Source organism: Astatotilapia calliptera, chromosome 3, assembly GCF_964374335.1.
Source record: "Astatotilapia calliptera chromosome 3, fAstCal68.1, whole genome shotgun sequence".
NCBI lineage: Eukaryota > Metazoa > Chordata > Actinopteri > Cichliformes > Cichlidae > Astatotilapia > Astatotilapia calliptera.
Genome location: NC_137424.1, coordinates 67,331,548 through 67,348,491, shown reverse-complemented (window position 1 = coordinate 67,348,491; position 16,944 = coordinate 67,331,548). Strand labels below are relative to the sequence as shown.

Sequence of the window (16,944 nt, the reverse complement as noted above, 5' to 3'; positions counted from 1 at the left end):
TATAAAGAATGTGAGGGAATATATAACTTGAGGGACAAATATGTTTACATTTAGAAAACTGACCATAACAAAACTTGAGGACACAGGAGTGAAAAAGTTGCTGCATTTTATTTTTCTACCGTGGCTGGCAGGACCTCGGGGCACCCTTACACAGTAACTGATACATGTGTAACATGACACCTCTTTGTGGGTGTAGTCCATATGACTTCCTGTTGGAGCAGAGCCAACAATTTGTGACGCAGTATTTTTAACCAAAGGTCTACATGTTGAATCTTTGTCTAAGAGATATATAATGAATAATGACTTTATAAAGTTTAATATAACCTGTGTACGCTCTCTGCCCGCAGTGTTATTAACAACTGGAGCTCAGAGTCTCTCTAGCAGCTGCATTTAGTGCATCAGTGACTGACAGAGCAGCGGCTCCTCTCCGCACCCCTCCCGACACTGATGGAAGCAGGAAAAGCTGCCTTCATTCATTAAGAAGCGTCTCCACAGTAAAGAGGACCTGAGTTCAGCTGCTGACCATCAACTCGAGGATGACACTGAGTGGATGGGAGCAGATCGGACTTTGGTAAGTACCCTGATCTCTCTTTGAAACTAAAAACAGGTCATTTGTCAGCTCGTGCAGCTGTTTTAAAGCATCACCTGCTCAAAAATGGTAACACAAATGGAAACGTGCTGTGAGACGATAGTGTGCTCACAGCCTAGTGTCTTCTTCAGCTAAAGACATTTTTTTTCAGTTTAACTTAGATTCCATGTTTTTGCACTTTTATAGGTGCGGTTATATTTCTCCATTACTGTAAGCTACTGTGCGTATATGGTTATATGGCACATACGCATCACCATTATTATTTATTTGAATAGTTAAATGTCTTTTCAAAGCTAGTTTCCACATGGTCTGCTGCGGACCCTGCTCACCACATCAACACTTCAGAGAGCTGCAAGTTCAGACAGTACCGGTGATAAAGTGGACAATGTGCTGCATTCAGGTGCACCTCGGAAATTCTCAACTCTCTTCTTAAATAGCTTGAAGATTTTCAAAAAATGTATTAGCTTTGTTTCACTCATGTTTATTAGTTACACAAAACAAATTGCACACATTTACTGTAGTGACATTAAAATTAAAATTGTACTGTTTGTACCATATCTACACGTTAAAAAAAAAAACATTATTTGGTATAAACTGTTCCATTTCCATTTAAGACAGAAATACGAAGAAACTTTTGTAACAACTGCACTTTGACTCAAATTTTGTCTGTGGTGTATGGATACAAGACAATTACTGTGAACAGACTATTTCTCTATATATAAATATGGCAGTATTGTACAATAACTTTACTATTGTAAAAGTAATTATATTTTTTAAGTATTTTAATACTCATGGGGAGGGGTAAATAAAATGATATTTATTGTTTTAACTGTTTCATCGTGTGACTTTTCTTTAAATCAAAAGTGTGACTGTATTTAACTGCTCTGAGCTCCAAAGACAGATTGAAGTTGTGTAAAATGTCTCCTCTGTTCGGGTGAACTCAAAATGGCTTCCTGTTGGAGCAGAGCCAACAGTTTGTGACGCAGTATTTTTAAACGTAAGTCTAGATGTTTAATCTGTATCCGAGCCATATATCCAGTAAATAATGACTATATAGATTCCGCTGTGTCTCCCTCTACACTCTCTGCCCGCAAAGTTAATAACACTCGTAACTCAGACGCTCTCCAGCGGCTCTCTGCTCGAGCTCAGGCAGCATTTAGTGTGTCAGTGAGCGGGAGAGAAACGGCCCCTCTCCGCCTCCTCCACAGACTGATTGAGACAAGAAAAGCTGCCTTCAGTCATTATAAAGTGGATCCATGGTAACAACGACTCTGAGTTCAGCTGCTGACCATCAACTAACTCGGCTCCTCTCGTTGCCATATTCTAAGTACATGTACGCGTGCACATATATACACGCAAAAGTGTACTCGCCCTTGTTTGTCCCCTTGTCACACGAGCTGTAGTTCGTGACCGCGAACTATGGAGCACATTTATGCTGGAACAAATCTACAAACAGCTGATCTTAACGAGAGAGAAAAGAACCATTACAGACAGCTTCTGTTACCTTAGCACGGAGCTTCACACGAAGACAAACAGCAACCACGAAGTTCAGGAAAACGAAAGTAAACGCTGAGCAGGAAGCCCTACCCACACTAGTTTGCCGTTAACAAAAAGCCGCATGCATGCACCTGGCACAGTAGATGAAAACAGGTACGGTCGATTCAAGATCAAAAGTCATGATTCGTGTGTTGTCCTACATTCAGATCTTCAGAAGCTGTTACAGATCTCAGGTTACATATAATAAAGCAGTCTCTTAACGGCCACAAAGTTCCATCAGCCTCAAACAGATGTTATGGTTCAGTGGCAAACCGAGCCGACGTCCGGTAGATAAATGTCATCCAGGGAAGGACGGACGTTGTTTTGCTGTGCTGTATTTTAATGTGAAGTGTACATATTTATTTTTTATATTGCATGCATTAGTTATATTTTTGTGCAGTGTTTTATTTAGTTTGCATGTTTTAGTTGCTGGCAAATTGTCCTGGAGAGACTCCGCCCTTTCCCCCGTTGTTACTAATTGGACACACCTGAGAGGGAAGGAAAGTAATTTACAGAGTGCTGAATGACACATAAGAGGGTTGGAGCTGGTGTTCACAGCAGGAGGAAGCGAGACGATCAGGGGACAGACGACCAGCGACTGGGAAGGGGAAACGATCAGCGGAGAAAAGGCAGATGACCAGCGACTAGAGACGCGTAGCGGCAGTCAGGTGGCGAGAGCGACAAGAGCCAGTTCGTGCACCGCGGGAGAGAACAGAAGCAGTGAGACCGCGGTGCCGATTGCAGTTTGAGGAAGCGGCGGGCGGAGTTGAGAGCTCTGCCCACCGGGGTAAGTCTTTGACTTATCCTTTTTTTTTTATAAAGTAAACTGTCAAAAGAATAGTGACTGCCGCTCCCTCCCTTCTTCAGTGCACCAGGACGTGGAATGCGAGGAGGAAGGCGAGGACTCTGCTGGGTTTCCCTCTTTTATTACTACGCTGGATTTCTTAGTTTTTCTGTGACTTTTAGGCCGTGGTGGATTCCACTGGACTTTTAATGTTGTGTTTTATTGTGTCACTCCTTGGCCAAGGTTGTTTTAATTCATTTTACATTTTTAACTATTTAAATATAATAAATTATATTTTTAATTCTACAGTTTTGTATCGTGTGCTCTTCCCTCGGCGGCTCCACTGCTCTGCCCGTTTTGAGGAAGGTTTCCTTCCTTTTAAAAACACAAAAACCCACATCTTGGAAATAAAATCAGCCTTTCCGCCTCCGTTACATAAACACTGAGTTTCGTTCTTTGTATCAGAAAACTTGTTTATTTTGCTCAGATATAATTGATAAAGAGACGGGGGGAAAAAACCCAAACAAACAAACAATCGTTATTCAGGAACTCTTTCTCACTACACGAAGTTTAACGAGCACTTACAACAGTCACCGTCCTCAGCTCTCGTTTTCAACCCTTTTTAAATCTCATATTTACAGTTGTGCAAAAACAAACGTGTGCAGTGAGAATTTAAAGTGGTATCATCATAAATCATACATATACCAAAAAGACTGTACATCACTGTCACAACAGCATTTGTTTTCATTCAAAGTCTTTATGGCTTTAATACCTGGTGGGCCGGTCTGTAGTCAAAATGCCCGGGCCAATTTTTTTGTGCAGGTTAATACTGGCAGTGTCACCATGCCAGCTGACTGTATTTCATCATCAGCCAGTGTTGTTCTTTATCAATGTTACCAAAGTTTACCATAAGGCAGCATAGAAAGTATTTACTTGCTTTCAGATTTTATTCAAATATTAGTCTTTTCAGTTGTTTCTCCACTTTTTTCCTGTTTCAAAATCAAACACCAGTTTGTGAGAAGATTATCTTCTTTTTTTAACAGGCAGATAAAGTTTTGCATTGGAACTGGCTAATTTGTCAATTGTTTGTTACAAATGTTCGTATTTTAATATTCAAAAATGTTTTTGCCCAAAACATATGTGCAGTATATGTCAGTAAAAATACTATGCAAATATTGCTGTCCTTGAATGCTGAGTAAACACTGACAAAGCACTGATTGTATCTCTTGTACTTTATCAACGCAGTATCTAAAAACTTTGCACCGTAGTGGTTAAAATCTCATTCTAATAAGAGTTAAAAGCGCATTTGGTTATTAGGTTTACAGGGTTATTGAATTATGGTTAACAGTTGGTAGAATTTTTTTTTAAACATTATCTGCCAATTAAATCTGCCACCCTTCTCCAAATCTGTGCCCCTACCTGGCCCCCCCAACAAAAATTTTCTAGACACGCCACTGCCAACACTCGACTGTAAACATGTTTACTAATGATTTTTAATAATTTATCTGTTGGTTCGTGTAAAACGAAGCTCTTTCTTACTCACCTGCCTGCGGAGGAATTACGCTCAAAAGCATAACAACACCAAGAAACTCCATCTGTAACGAAAGTGAGAGAACAACCGGTTTCACATGAGATGTGTGGGGGAGGGGAATCACACGACAGTCATCCCTGCCTATAAAATGTATCATCATAAACGGGGATTTCACAATTTCTATCCATCTGTTTATAATGTTCTTTTTTTTAAAAAACATTTTAGTCTTTAACCAAATTGAAAGAAAACAGAGCAAGGGCTTGTGAAACAGTGAAATGTGTGTGTCTGAATTATAACAACCTGACATCCGTCTAAGCAGTGCCTGGCACATATTGATAATACAGATGACGCAGATGAGCCTTGCACAATCCTAGCAGGGTTATTAGCTATTAGTTTTAGAAAAGTCCCTTGTTGTTCAGCCTGTGTAGCTCTAGATGTCATATTCTAATGTTTGACTTATAGACTCTAACATGAACCCACATGCCTTTGTCCTGTTTAGAAGACTGCCACTGACACTCCACGCAAAGAGGCTATGAAAACGAAAGCAGGGGGGGACTCGACTTGTTAAAAAAACATCAATCACCTTTATTAATGGATGTGTTTTTCCGTGTTTTATTTTAACTCCATAAATACCCCTTCAGTTTGTGTGTAACTGGTTAGAAGGAGGATAAAGTCAATTAAAGGAACTGTTTATCAGAAGCTGTAGAAACCCCATGTTTATCAAATCATCCAGTCTTGAATGTAAAGCTGCTCGGGAGCAGGTTTACTTTATGTAAACAAGATTAGATCGCGGCCACGCAGGTATGTCCGCTTCATTTATACGAAAGCAACAGCGATATTCCACCACTGTTTCACCATAAATAAATAACATCAATGTAACTAAAGATAATGCAGCACTTGATCCTTGTATTGATGTCACACAGATACATACAGGTCATTTCCTAAAAAAGGGAAATGTACTATTAACATTCTATTACATGTATGTGATTATTACAGATGTAATTCATATTTCAGAGTAGTAATTGCAAATTACTTTGTGTAATCAAGACCACGGCTATAAAAGCGAAGGTGGATTTGGGAAGCCTGTCGCAGCCATGTCCTGTCCGTTTACGCGAGCCACCCATTGCGGAAGGTGCAAGATTGATAAGGAGAGTTTTCAGAATTCAGCGTATATTGCGGGATAGACAGGATCCTTTAGCTCAGCGCGACAGTGTGCTCATAGAGAGATATCAATATTCCCGTGAGGGTATTATTTACTTAACCAACTTGTTGACGAGGGGGTGCAGGACCACCACCTGTCTTTGTTTGCTCTGCCCTTTTCTTGGTTGCTGTTATGAACAAACAAACAGATTATTTCAGGGTCTCTTTCCAAGAGACGAAAAGCAATATAAGTGATAAATATTACCATTCTGTAGAATATTCTTATATTTCACTTTTACTTGTTCCCATGTTCTAGTGGGTCCTGTTGTGGCTCTAATGTGTAAGGGGATATAATATAACATAATATAATATAATGTAATATAATATTGGATAATATAGTGTAATATAATAAATCTACCCTACCGCCTACTGGTGTTGGCCAGAGGGGCCGATGGCGTGATATGGCAGCCTGGCTTCTGTCAGTCTGCCCCAGGGCAGCTGTGGCTACAACCGTAGCTGCCTCCACCAGTGTGTGAATGTGAGAGTGACTGAATAGTGGCATTGTAAAGCGCTTTGGGTGCCTTGAAAAGCGCTTTATAAACCCACTCCATTATTATTGTTATTATTAAATTACTTACGAGTTTGATTTGTCAGCAACTTTCTGCCAGCCCTCTCTCCTTGCTCTTGCAGCCTTTGCAGTGTTCCCTTGCGTTTTAATTAAACTCTGAAACTCCTGAAATCCCTCACTCACCAATCAGAGGGTTGCCGATCAATGTTTCTACTATCGATGCGTAGCCCCTTTTACGACACCCAGTGATCTCTCATTACTTCATCCAGCTGTACTAATCGTCAACGGCAGGTGTGTTCGGAGAACCGGATTAGCGAGCTCACGGTTAGCGCGATGGTTTGGTCTTGGATGTGTCATTTGATCTTGGATGTAGTAAGCGACGTACGAAGAACAGGCCCCAGGGCCCTATTTCAGGAAGCCGGTTTAGTGCAAACTCTGAGTAAGTATACCCCGAGTTAACGAAAACTCTGGGTTTTCGGTTTCACAAAGCGAGTTTAGATTTAGATCACGGTTAGAGCGATGATTTGATCTTGGATGTAGTAAGCGACGTACGAAGAACGGACCCCAGAACACTAAACACACAGGTGAGCTGCTACCTGGAAGGAGGCGGGACTCCACCTGAAACAGGACAGGTGGGAGGAGCTCAGCAGGAGCAGCACTAGGGCTGGGTTTCGTCACTGATTTCTAGAATCGATTCAATTCCGATTCAATTTAATTCAATTTGAATCTGGGAAATTTTGACAGTCAGAAATATTATAATTCAGATCAGTACATTTACATATTTTTGTATCTATAAAAAGGAAGCTGACACACGCAAGACTTTATCAAAGGTGTGAGCATCACAGCAGGTGTGTGTTTAAATCTTTGTGCAAACTCCGTGTTCCTGCTCTCATTTACTGTCTTAGCTGTTTGGTGGTTGTTGAAATTTTGTGAGATTTCACCAGATATTCTGGCATTTCGGGCAAAAAAGAATTATATTAAAAAATCGATTCAGGATTTTAATGAATCGATTTCACGTTAGGCCCTGCGACAGACTGGCGACCTGTCCAGGGTGTACCCCGCCTCTGGCCCATGACAGCTGGGATAGGCTCCAGCGCCCCCCGCAACCCTGAAAAGGAGAAGCGGAAGCGAATGGATGGATGGATTTCACGTTATCCAAGCCAGAATCGATTTTAATCGATAAATTGATTATAAAAACCCACCCCTAAGCAGCACTCAAGTTCAACAACAGCCTTCAGTTTACTGAATGACAAACTTTGATTTGAAAATAACTTCACCCTCATCTTTACCCATCTTTTCTCTTTTAAAGCCTTCTTTGATTTTCCTCTGTGACTGGACACTTGAACTCTCTCCTCTCTTTCCTGTTTCACTTGCATTAAATTTGCATTTTATTTTCCTGTCCCTGTTTAGATGTGTCTGACAATTTTTTGAATGTTCAAGTCTACTACAGACCTCATTTTATGATGCATATGTCATCCAGATTAACATACTGAACTTCATTTGACTTAAAGACAAATAAAGGCATTATTTTCCTGCTCACACAAAAACAAAGTATGAATAAAGAATGTGATTACCAGAAGTAATTTTTACTTTCTCATAAGCTGATATAAAAAATACCAAATTCGTAATCAAATCTTTGTTAATAGATTTACACAAACAAAAAAATGTTCCTTTAATCAAGTCAAAATGAACCAGTCCAACATTTTAATCTGATCCTGACCTGTACAGACTTTTTTTTGAATGTGTAGAAACAGATCTTTGTGCTTTTTATTTAATCTTTATCTGACTGAAACTTCTTATGTCTCATTACTTTGTATGTTTCAAACTGGTTGGACTGGTTCATATTTTATTCTGGTCACACAGTTTGCTTTAAAACATGCACAATGCAAACATTCATATCCAATGAGCTACTCTGTTTACAGTGTCCTAGATACACTCACACTTTCCACCTTCATCGGGGCCCTATTTCAAGAAGCCGGTTTAGTGCAAACTCTGAGTAAGTATACCCTGAGTTAACGAAAACTCTGGGTTTTCGGTTTCACAAAGCGAGTTTAGATTAATCATGAGTGAGTTACTATGACGACACACTCCGTGAAGCTAACCTGCCCCCTAGCAGGTTTACTTCAACTAACCCTGACTTTCTCCGCCTCTTTGTCGGAAACCTGTAGGAAGTGTCAGACATGGCGTGCTCCTTCCTTGAAGAGCCAGTAGATGTTGAAGCCCAAATTCTCCGCAGAGCTCTCCGCCGGGAGAGAGTGATTAGAGCGCGTTCGGACATTTTATCATTTCCTGATGATTTTCTGTGTGAACGTTACCGTTTCTCAGCACAATCTATAAGTTATTTGGATAACATCCTCAGGCCATATATTACGCATGTGACACATCGCGGACATCCTCTCAGTTCTGTACATATTATTTGTATTGCACTTCGGTTTTTTGCAAACGGGAGCTTTCTGTATAATATTGGTGACGCTGAGCACGTTTCCAAGGCTACCGTCTGTCGGGCAGTCAGGAATGTTACAGTTGCACTGAAACGTCTCCTGTACTCGTCTGTGGTGTTCCCCGGTCATAGACCCACAAGATTTATCAAAGAGGGATGCCACAAAATTGCAGGTATCAGGATGAACGAAACTTAATTCATGATGTGGTGATACTTGAACTACTACTTAAATTTTACATTTATTCTCACGGTTCCCAGGCGTGATTGGCTGTACAGATGGCACTCACATTCCAATCATTGCTCCTTCAGTAAATGAAGGAGACTATGTGAACAGGAAGTCTTTCCACAGCATTAATGTACAGGTACATAGTTCCCTGTAGCATTTCAAACTAACAAATTATTTCATTATAGTAATGGATGCTAATTTGTGTTCTCTGCACTGTGAAGATCATATGTGATGCTGCCAACATTATCACAAATGTGGAAGCCAAGTGGCCAGGCTCTGTGAGTGGTGGTGGTGGAGGACCCCCACCTGTTTTTTGGGCCTCCGCTTTTTTTTCTAGTGGCCATAACGGGTCACATTTGAGCATACAGAGTAAGCAAATATGTACTTGTAATGTGCTCAGATAATTTCAATAAGTGCTTACAGAAAGAAAATTAATGTAGCCTCTAACTGCAATTGATTTACATCGGACAAACAGACCAAGCACTATGGCTCATAACACAATTACACCTTACCTGTTTGGACTATATTTTTATATTTCATTTTTACTTGCTGCCAGGAACGTTTGGGGCCTGTTGGGTTGCACCTGCGCTCACATCACAACATAAAATGAAATGTATAAAATAAAAAATAAAATATAATAAAATAACGTGTTACATGGGTGGAAATCCCTAGATCAATGTTTAAATTAACACTCACGCATTGACTCTGTCGGCTATGTTTTGCCATGCATGCTCCCTTTTTTTTGCAGCTGAGGCTGCGTTACTTTTTTTCTGCAAAATTTGCATGTTATCGGCATATGCTGCCATCAGAATTTCGGCGTCAAGCGCTGTAAAATACATTGACCGCGCCTTCTTTCCCTCCGTCTCCATGGTGACTCGCTTAATCTGTGCTCCACTAATCAGGGCTTTATGTATCCTCGTGCGCGCGCTTAACTTGGGGTTAAAGCAACTCCGCGTTGATTGAACTAATTGTTATCAGCCTTTCTGAAACCGAATATTCCGAGTTGGACAGTTTGGGGTTACTCAACCCTGCGTATCGTTTTTCACTCTGAGTTTTCTAAACCGGCTTCCTGAAATAGGGCCCTGTACAGTGAAGACTGAAAACAGAGCTGAAGTGGGGTTGGGGTGGAGCAGCTGCCAGCGATCATATAACAGCATCTGTCCTATTTCACAGTAACATGATGGCACTGAGAGGGTATGGTATGGTAGATGGAGAGTGATGCTAACAGTAGAGCAGTGCAAACTCTGTGTTAAAGTAATAAAGAATTATGCGCATGCGGTGATCTGTTAACACCGTGTCCATCGTGTGTGTGTGTGTGTGAAAGAGAGAGAGAGAGCGATATAACAGACCATATTGTGGCGAGCTCTGACAAGGAGGAGACGGAGGTGTCGTTTGGTCTTGCTTCCCGTGAGCTAGCCAGGGAGCACAGCCGTTTATTAACAATTCTAGAAAAACACTGCCGCTAGCTAACTGCTCAGCGCGGCAACAACAACAACAGCACAGGGCGCCCTCTGACCCCGGAAGGACACACCGTCGCAGCGAGAGGGCGTCACCCGTCACCATGGCAACATAAACAAAACACAACTGTACAAACAGAACCCCGAACAGCCCTGACCAGAGATGGGCAGTAACGCGTTACTTGTAATGCGTTACTGTAATCTGATTACTTTTTTCAAGTAACGAGTAAAGTAAGGGATTACTATTGCAAACACGGTAATTAGATTACCGTTACTTTCCCGTAGGAACGCTGCGTTACTGCCTTACTAAAACCTTGAGTTTTTGCGAGAACGTCTCACACAGTGACGTAAGTGAGTGCGCCGTTAGTGACAACAGCTGTGTGCAGATAAACAGTGAATCATATATCGATTGTGGGAGAGAGTGTGTTAGCGTGCAGCGTTTAAAGCGTGGAAGTACTGACCTTACTTTGAGTTTGATTCCATAAAAAGTGACAAAAACATTAGTGTCCATCGTGCGTGGGAAGAAAACTTTTTACAGTGAAAAAAACCCCTAAACTTCCAAGCAAGCACCGAGTGTAAAGACTGAGTGTAAACACAAAAAATATTTTATTTTATGTGCTGGAATGTGTAGAAAATAGGTTTAAATGTTAAACTAATTTATTCAAGTCAAGGAATGTTTCATATAATTAAATTTTTGCTTGAGGCATAAAGTTAAAAGATTAAAACTGATAAAAACAAGTTAAAAAAGAGACTTTTCCATTTTATTACATTCTGTATGATGGATTATGTAGAAAAAGTAGAATTGGGCTGAAAGATCTATCACTTTATCACCTCTTCAGGTTGTAAATCGTGTTTTTAAAAAGTAACTAAGTAATTAAATAATTAATTACTTTTGAAAATAAGTAATCAGTAAAGTAATGGGATTACTTTTGGGGGGAAGTAATCAGTAATTAGTTACTGATTACTTTTTTCAAGTAACTTGACCAACACTGGCCCTGACCCGCTACAATATTAATTAATGTGGCTGTAAAAACAGTGATGCCATTTCCAGTATCCAGTTTAACTAATCAAACATTAACATTTCAAGAATATGAAACCAACAAGCAGCTCATTTAAAAACACATTTTTGTTTTTCTCTTTTAAATATTTATTATTACTCCTTAATAAGACAAAAGTATTTGTTTTTTGATTTATCCATTAAATAACTGATAGAATATTTGATTGCTAAAATAATTGATTACTGCAGCACAAGTTATTATTATTACATAACAGGTTAGGTAATAGTATTAATAGTTAGGTAGTAGTTTAGGCAAGCTAAACTAATACTGGATTTAAAGTCCACCAGGTGGTTCACTTTGTGATAAATGACCGATTTTTTATCAAAGGTTTGGCAAACTAACCTCATGTTGGAGCAAACAGAGACCTCCTCCTCCTCAGACACAGCAAACTGATGACTGAACACGAAGACTGCGTGTACCGATCTGTGACGCTCTCACCTTTGTCACGCAAACCACACACACACACCCTTTTTCGTGGTGCCTTCAATGCCCCGCTTAAAACAGGTAAAAGGGCGAATTCATCTGCTTATGGCTCAGATCGCCCATCCTTTTCTATCCTGCCCTTTCCTCTCCTCTCGTAAATTTAATTGGAATAAATATAAACGACGGTAGTAGACCGGAGGCACACATTTGAGCCACAAGGAAAGTTGAGGGGTGAGCTTTCTTTTTCACATGAGGGGTCCATGAAGGCACCACGAGGGGACGTTAAGTTTCGTTTCTTCATCTCAGCTGAGGGCGTCTCCTATGGGATCAGAACGATGCCACCTTGAAACGAAACCGAAAAAAAATATTGTAACTGAAATAAATGTACTGAAAAATCTTGTATTGAAACCGGAAAAAAAATGATAGTGAAAAACAATTAATTGAAACTGTAATCTTTTTGTTTGAGTTATGTTCACAAAGTCACATGTGCAGTACTCTGTAAGGACAGCGGTCCCCAACCTTTTTTGCGCCACGGACTGGTTTATGCCCGACAATATTTTCATGGACCAGCCTTTAAGGTGTCGCAGATAAATACAACAAAATAAAACTAGTACCGGTACCGAAAAAAAGAAAATTTATTCATAACACTGGTGAAAAGACCAAGGAAAACAGAGTTAACGAAAAAAAACGATAACAAAATAATGCTAAAAACCGATAAAAACCCTGAAAACTATACATTTCACACCTGAGCCTCAACTCTCGCGGCCCGGAACCAAATGACTCACGGACCGGTACCGGTCCGCTGCTTTCGGACAAATAATTTGAAGCGTTAATATTTCTTGTTCAATACTGAGCTGATAACACCTCTGTATGTTGTGACCAGGATGCAGCAGCAGACTGAACCTCGACTGAAACCTGCTCCATCATCTCATCTTTGCAGATGTCCATTTATAAAGCACCAACAACTCAAAGGTAAACATGATATTAGAAAAAGTGTTAGTAAGGCCTTTAAAACAAATAAAAATAAACAGCTGTCCGCAGAACTGTAGAACTGAACAACTTCAGATCCCGAGTGTGTGAGGACGGAGAAGGATCAGCTCTATTTCAGATTTGAGAGATAAACTTTATATTTCAGTTTGTGATGATTCTGTTCTGTTTGTGATTACAGGAGCTGTCCTCAGATTCAGACCTCAGCACCACCCAGTGACAGCAGACAGATCATCCTATATCTTCAATCTTTGTAGTAACTCCAAAATTAACTGAAGAAAACAGTACAAAGGTTAAAGTACCACATGTGCTGTCAGTGAAAGCTGCAGCTGTTTTATTGATAAATTTAAAGACAAAAAGTCAAAAGGATTAATCACCCCTGTAACTGTGTCACTGTACATCAGCATTAACAGGACCTCAGTTTGGTGTTTCAGAAAAATGCTGATCTCAGACCTGCACAACTTCTGTTTTAAACACTGAATGTACTCAGCTACATGAAGAGCACGTGATGTTTTCTCTGACACAATTAAATAAAACCTGATTAAAGTCAAAGGTTGTTACTTGTATTTGAACTAAAAACTTGTGATCTGGAATTCTTTCACTGTTTTTTGACAATAGTGTGTTATTTATCATAAAGTAATTCAGAGTCATTCATACCAGAGCAGTGAGCACAACATATATTTAACTTTCTACAGGACTTAAAGCTATTACTATAGCTTATAGCTATTACTTAACTGCACTACTGTATAGTTCTGTGTAAATAATCATTCTGTACATATGATAATTTTTAATCCTACAACTGTTTATAACTTGCATAGTTCACATTTCTGTATAACTGTATATCTCAGATTTCTGTATAGTTCTTTTATTTCACATTTATATCCTGTTCATAGCCTGTACATACTTATAGTTACAGAATATTCATAACATACTTCATACCGTGTACATTATAACGTACCATAATAGGTGTTTTGAAGGAAGGAAGGTTCAGGGCTTAAGCAATCAGCATCATGGGCTCATCCGGTTAGAATAAGAATAAGCAGCCATCTAATTCAGAATTATTCTCAGGTTCTCCTTTTAATCTCAAATAAATAAGGCAAAGAAGGAAGGAAACAAAGACACACATGGACTGCCACAGCTCAGCTGCCGCCCTGTGTGGAAGTGAAGAAAGAGTGAGCCAAAAGTGAATGCAGTCCTTATATACAGGGAGTGCAGAATTATTAGGCAAGTTGTATTTTTGAGGAATAATTTTATCATTGAACAACAACCATGTTCTCAATGAACCCAAAAAACTCATTAATATCAAAGCTGAATGTTTTTGGAAGTAGTTTCAGTTTGTTTTTAGTTTTAGCTATTTTAGGGGGATATCTGTGTGTGCAGGTGACTATTACTGTGCATAATTATTAGGCAACTTAACAAAAAACAAATATATACCCATTTCAATTATTTATTTTTACCAGTGAAACCAATATAACATCTCCACATTCACAAATATACATTTCTGACATTCAAAAACAAAACAAAAACAAATCAGCGACCAATATAGCCACCTTTCTTTGCAAGGACACTCAAAAGCCTGCCATCCATGGATTCTGTCAGTGTTTTGATCTGTTCACCATCAACATTGCGTGCAGCAGCAACCACAGCCTCCCAGACACTGTTCAGAGAGGTGTACTGTTTTCCCTCCTTGTAAATCTCACATTTGATGATGGACAACAGGTTCTCAATGGGGTTCAGATCAGGTGAACAAGGAGGCCATGTCATTAGTTTTTCTTCTTTTATACCCTTTCTTGCCAGCCACGCTGTGGAGTACTTGGACGCGTGTGATGGAGCATTGTCCTGCATGAAAATCATGTTTTTCTTGAAGGATGCAGACTTCTTCCTGTACCACTGCTTGAAGAAGGTGTCTTCCAGAAACTGGCAGTAGGACTGGGAGTTGAGCTTGACTCCATCCTTAACCCGAAAAGGCCCCACAAGCTCATCTTTGATGATACCAGCCCAAACCAGTACTCCACCTCCACCTTGCTGGCGTCTGAGTCGGACTGGAGCTCTCTGCCCTTTACCAATCCAGCCACGGGCCCATCCATCTGGCCCATCGAGACTCACTCTCATTTCATCAGTCCATAAAACCTTAGAAAAACCAGTCTTGAGATATTTCTTGGCCCAGTCTTGACGTTTCAGCTTGTGTGTCTTGTTCAGTGGTGGTCGTCTTTCAGCCTTTCTTACCTTGGCCATGTCTCTGAGTATTGCACACCTTGTGCTTTTGGGCACTCCAGTGATGTTGCAGCTCTGAAATATGGCCAAACTGGTGGCAAGTGGCATCTTGGCAGCTGCACGTTTGACTTTTCTCAGTTCATGGGCAGCTATTTTGCGCCTTGGTTTTTCCACACGCTTCTTGCGACCCTGTTGACTATTTTGAATGAAACGCTTGATTGTTCGATGATCACGCTTCAGAAGCTTTGCAATTTTGAGACTGCTGCATCCCTCTGCAAGATATCTCACTATTTTTGACTTTTCTGAACCTGTCAAGTCCTTCTTTTGACCCATTTTGCCAAAGGAAAGGACGTTGCCTAATAATTATGCACACCTGATATAGGGAGTTGATGTCATTAGACCACACCCCTTCTCATTACAGAGATGCACATCACCTAATATGCTTAATTGGTAGTAGGCTTTCGAGCCTATACAGCTTGGAGTAAGACAACATGCATGAAGAGGATGATGTGGACAAAATACTCATTTGCCTAATAATTCTGCACTCCCTGTAATGTGTGACAGGTGAGTGCAATCGAGGACAAGCACCACACACAAGGTGAGAGAACTAAACAAGGTGCATCTGGTGAAGTGAGTGGGTGTGCTGGGATGTGACAAAGGTCTCTACAACAATAGGCAAGGCAAGGCAAGTTTATTTGTATAGCACAATTCAACAACAAGGTGATTCAAAGTGCTTTACAGAGACATTAGAAACAAAAACAAATAAAAAGCATGATTTAAAATTGATTAAAACAAGCAAACAAACAAACAAACTAATTAAGAAACAAATAAAACAGTATATAAAATCAAAACAGATAAAATCAGAACAGTAGATAAAATCAGTAGTTAAAATGTAAGTTTTGAAATTTAAGCTTAAATGTGTCGATTTGGTGCTTTATTCAAATGCAGCTGAGAACAGGTGAGTCTTCAACCTGGATTTAAATAAACTGAGTGTTTCAGCTGATCTGAGGCTTTCTGGGAGTTTGTTCCAGATATAAGGAGCATAAAAGCTGAATGCAGCTTCTCCGTGTCTGGTTCTGACTCTGGGAACTGATAAAAGACCGGATCCAGATGACCTGAGGGATCTGGAAGGTTCATACTGGGTCAGGAGGTCATTGATGTATTTTGGTCCTAAACCATTCAGAGCTTTATAGACCAGCATCAGAACTTTAAAGTCTATCCTCTGACGGACAGGCAGCCAGTGTAAAGACCTCAGAGCTGGACTGATGTGGTCCACTTTTTTGGTCTTATTGAGGACTCGAGCAGCAGAGTTCTGAATGAGCTGTAGTTAGACCCATTTCTGTAATATACTTACTAGGAGTGTGTAGATAACAGCAATGTTATGTTTGTCCATACTGCCTCCTGTTGCTGCCGTTACGGAGAGTTCCAGCAGGTGTTGCTGTGGTTCTCTCTGGAGGTTATTGTGTACTTCCTGTTACGAGTGTACGGACGTTCATGTTGGCTGCTAATAAACGCCTGGCATACAGTTACAGCGGACTGATTATTATAAGCAAAACCTACATGGTTTCAGAAGTGGGATATCCTAGAAAGCCTGCACAGTCCAAGAAGAAAAGCGGAGCCGGTAAGGACGACAAAAAAAGCAATCACCGCACAACATGGCGGACGGATTCCGGCGCCCTGATCCTCTCATCTTTGACGGCAACGTCGCTGAAAACTGGCGTAAGTTCGAGCGCGAATATGACATCTTTATCGCCGCTGCCCATAGTGACAAAAATGCTAAGGCTAAGGCCTATATACTCCTCAATCTGGCGGGACCAGAGGTCATTGAAAGAGAGCGATCATTCACGTATGCCCCCGCAGTAATATCAGCTGAAGGCATACAAGAAGTCGCCGCGGAATCAAGGGAAGATCCCACATGTCTAAAGAGAATGTTCAGGGAAATCTGCAACCCAGAGACCAATGTCATAATGGAGAGGCATAACTTTAACAAA

General features: G+C 40.4%; 1 protein-coding gene and 2 long non-coding RNA genes across 5 annotated transcripts in view; 2 read left to right on the top strand and 1 right to left on the bottom strand.

The window, feature by feature from the left end:
• LOC145425649 (protein NLRC3-like) overlaps positions 1 to 11,752 on the bottom strand; it is a 41,907-nt gene extending 30,155 nt beyond the window's left edge. The window contains exons 1-2 of one of the 3 annotated variants that reach the window (XM_080298862.1): positions 11,672 to 11,752; positions 4,453 to 4,504 (exon numbers count right to left, since the gene is read on the bottom strand). The gene's annotated coding sequence lies outside the window, so the exon portion shown is untranslated. Of the gene's footprint in view, positions 1 to 2,093; positions 2,207 to 4,452; positions 4,505 to 11,671 lie in introns of those variants that run through there. The other 2 variants (XM_080298864.1, XM_080298861.1) reach the window with 2 other exon arrangements.
• LOC145425655 (uncharacterized) overlaps positions 1 to 16,944 on the top strand; it is a 178,318-nt gene that overhangs the window by 75,724 nt on the left and 85,650 nt on the right. The window lies entirely within an intron of this gene.
• LOC145425654 (uncharacterized) lies at positions 319 to 1,423 on the top strand. Its single transcript, XR_013906373.1, has 2 exons — positions 319 to 571; positions 883 to 1,423. It is a non-coding gene; the product is annotated as an uncharacterized LOC145425654 (long non-coding RNA).